This window comes from Staurois parvus, unplaced genomic scaffold (genome assembly GCF_062004578.1).
Source record: "Staurois parvus isolate SC_StPar_1 unplaced genomic scaffold, SC_StPar_1.0 ptg000417l, whole genome shotgun sequence".
In the NCBI taxonomy this organism is placed as follows: Eukaryota; Metazoa; Chordata; class Amphibia; order Anura; family Ranidae; genus Staurois; species Staurois parvus.
The window spans coordinates 2230619-2234429 of NW_028318213.1; the positions used below are offsets into that span (position 1 = coordinate 2230619).

General features: G+C 38.6%; 1 pseudogene; it reads left to right on the forward strand.

The window, feature by feature from the left end:
• Nucleotides 1-1556: 1556 nt before the first annotated feature.
• Nucleotides 1557-3479, forward strand: LOC149454786 (serine/threonine-protein kinase SBK1-like; annotated as a pseudogene).
• The last annotated feature ends 332 nt before the right edge of the window (nucleotides 3480-3811 follow it).

Here is a 3811-nt window from a genome sequence, read left to right on the forward strand (position 1 = left end):
TGTATCCTAGAAGTAAAATTATACCGGTCTTCTTAGGTCATCCTAGATTGTCTGTTAGGCAATTTTCAGTTTGGTTTGAAAGCACAATCCTGCAAAAAAATGTTTTCATAGTAATCAGGTTCCAAATTCCACTATTCCCATTTGTCATATTTAGTACATGTGGGGTTCTATGTTCTCTTCCACTATATTGTTACAATGACAAGCTTACATAACATTGACTAGAATGTTGGCAACTCTGACCAGCAACTCAATACAACGGCTGTAGCTAGAGGCCAATTCCAACCAATCCCATTTATTTGCTTGTGTGGAATTTTAAAGGGCACGTTGGCTAAGAAAAGGTTGAGAAACACTCATCTATGGTGTATGCATAGCAAGACCAGTATAGGTCCATGATGAGGGACCCCTTGTATTTCCCTGTTACTATATCATGCTAGAATGCAGTTTCTCATTGTCCAGTTATACCTGACTCTGGTATATTTCCTATTGTGAATTGATATTGGTCACCTTTGGAAATAGCTGCCAAACCTTCTGTTTATGTACCTGTTATTAATCTTTAATAAAAATATCATGGGACAAAAAAAATTACAAAACCTAATAAAAGTTTTCATTCTTCCCCCACTTGTGTTCTCCTAAAGAAGGTTTTGCTGACCACACACATGAAGTGAGGGAAGATCGGACTCAGAAATGGCAATAAAAAGATGTTCTAACCCTTTTCGGTTTTTGTCCAAATTCTTTGGTTGGATTTGTGCTTGAAGTCTCAGGAAGTCACATATCTTTAGTAAATCATTTACTGTATTACAGCAAAGTAAAACCAGGGACTTCCTAGGATGGCATCTAAGGACAGAAAGTCAACACCCAGCTATAAAAGATATTTTCATAAATGTTAGTCATATCATGCAAAAGTTTAAAAGATTCACACATGATGTTCAATACAAAAACTTTTGTATGATGTGACTAATACATTTGGAATTTGTATCCCTATGTTTTGAATTGATATCCCTGGCTGCCATCCTAGGAAGTCCCCGCTTGTTACCTTGTTGTAGACATTTGTTGGTTTGGAATGATGGCACTCTCGGTCCTTTGCCCAGTGCCATTCTACATCACTCCTTTCTCTCTTTGGAATCTATAAAATAATTGGACTTCTTACATATAACTTGTATGTATCAGAGTAAGGGTTCATGTCCATAGAATCAGTTTGATGTCCATTTGAGACCCTTCTAAAATAATTTATAATACTGTATATTGACAGGTGAATTTGATCGGCTTCAAGTGGGTTTTGCATTACCATAGACTTATATAGGAAAACAATATCCACTTGCTGTGAATAAAAGCTCATCAACATAAGCCCAACATGTATTTAATAAGAATTGTAAGCATATATCAGCTTTAAAATGTAAAATAACTGTCTTTAGTTACAATACTACCCCTCCCCCCACCTCTAATGAAGGTGACAATTAATAACAGTAACTGGGTGATATCCAGAGAGATGATTAATGCCGCTTACTAATGATTAGTGCCAAATGAAACTAATTTGTATGTTTTGATGTGATTCCAGAATGGCTTCTAGCATTGTAGAAGTAACCAAGAACACTGCAAGGAAACTTCTTGAGCTCATTCCTGAAACCTCAGAAAACCTGACGATGATGGAAGTCACAGACCACTTCCACCCCATCAAAGAGCTCGGGACAGGATCGTATGGAAAGGTTCTCTTGGCCAAACATCGGGGTTCAGGTAAATTTGTAGCCTAATTCATGTAAAGAGAATGATTTACAGAATCAGTTGTGCTTCTGAATGAGTGGAAATAAACTAAGGAAAAGAGTAACTAGCAGGTAAAGGTTCTTCGGTTGCATGGTGCAACAAGGGGGATCATACTGTAGATATTGCATCACCAGAGGAGGGGAGACTATAATGAGCAAGTCTGCCATAATATACAAGTCTGATATTTACATATTCTAGTTAATGCTCTGGGTGCCCTCTGCAGATTTAGTTCTATTTACAGCTCAGATGTCTAAAGGATCTTTACTTCTAAACTGAGATATGAGTGTGACATCCAAGATCTAAGAATCAACAGAATGCTTCGGCTGCAGAACATTTCCAAAGCTTTGAACAGCATTTTTTAAGTTTCTAAGTTTTCCAAGCCCCCCTTGCTTCCAGTTTTTGAGTGATGATTATGGATCTTAATAAGTCAGAGCTTTTAGATTTACAGAAACTTTTGACTAACTTTAGTAGGTTTTTAGCAAGCTTCATCATTTCTCTAATGTTGGGTTTATGATACTCATTGTCTTTTTTTGTCTCTCTTTTCAACAGATGAGTTGGTGGCTATGAAACTGATGAGTAAAGAGACAACTCCAATGGACAACTTTCTAGTGGAATACGGAATGTCTTAGTCTCAGCGGCCATCCAAATATCATCGCAACCCATGAAATCGCTTTCCAAACCAGCAACGACTATGTCTTCGTCCAGAAGGTGGCACCAGCTGGAAATCTTCAGTCAATAGTAAAGTCAAATGTAAGTTTGTATCAAAACTTTAAAACTAGAAATCGTGATTTAAAAAGATCAATAGTTACTTTAAAGCATTTCTGAGTTTTAAAGATTCCTTTCCCTGGGCAGTGAGTTGGTAGGATGTATAGTTGGCATACGCTTGTTGTTTTAGGTATGTGTATCATTCAAGTTATGAAGCAAGGTTTAAAATGGAGTAAGATGGGTTAAGATGGATCTTGCACCATTAATGGCAACATTTTGTATGCTGACAGGTTTCCTTTAATCATACTCCTTGTGTATTCAGCTAATGTATGTTTGTTTCCCTGTACAAGAGGTAAGGTGGGTTCAGTATGTTGGGTAACATTGTGCTATATTTGTGTCTGGTGAATAATTTTCTCTTTTTTTTTTTTCTACAGGTTGGTTTAAATGAAGATGTTATAAAGGGTTTTGTTCCACAGATAGCGAGTGCCTTAGACTTTATGCACAGCAGAGGAATGGTCCATCGGGACATTAAACTGGACAACATTTTGCTCATGGACATTGAATGTAAGGAAGTCAAATTAGCAGATTTTGGACTGACGAGGCTCCGGGGCACTCGAGCACCATGTATGTCCTGGTCCATCCCATATACTGCTCCGGAATTGTGCAGCTTAAAAGAAGGGGATCAATTGCTGCTGCACCCGAGCATTGACGTGTGGGCGTTTGGAGTCCTGTTGTACACAGCTATGACCGGCTCATTTCCTTGGGAAGAAGCAGGGAGTCATGACCCCATGTATCGGGAGTTTGCTTGGTGGCAAACAAATAAAGATCTGACCTTGGCACCAGGAAAGTGGCAACAATTCTCCATTGAAGCCAGGCAGATGTTCTGGGACTTGTTGTCCCTCAATGCTTCTGAGAGGTGTTCTGCTATGGACATTTTAAAATATGTCCACCTGCCATGGAAAGTAAAAATGCCTCCAGAGAATCTAACCAGGAAAACGGTCATACATGTGATATAACAGAGTGCATGATGTCCATTGTGGAGCCTCATCATTTGCTGCCTCATACAAGACTCATGTCCTAGGGGAAGGTAAGTCTAAATCTTAGGACTGCTGGCTTTTTCTGTAGCTGGTCACATGTTTGCTTATCTACTGTAATTGCTGATTTCAGGAATACTAACTCATAGCATAGGAAAACCGTATATAATGAGCCACAGAAGCACAGATCTAATTGGACCACATGTCCACTTCTTTCCACCACAGTTCTCAAAAGCAATTTCACTATTCAAACATATACCATTCTAAAGCTATAACACCGATGTATGCTTACATGGTACCTACACTAATTACAC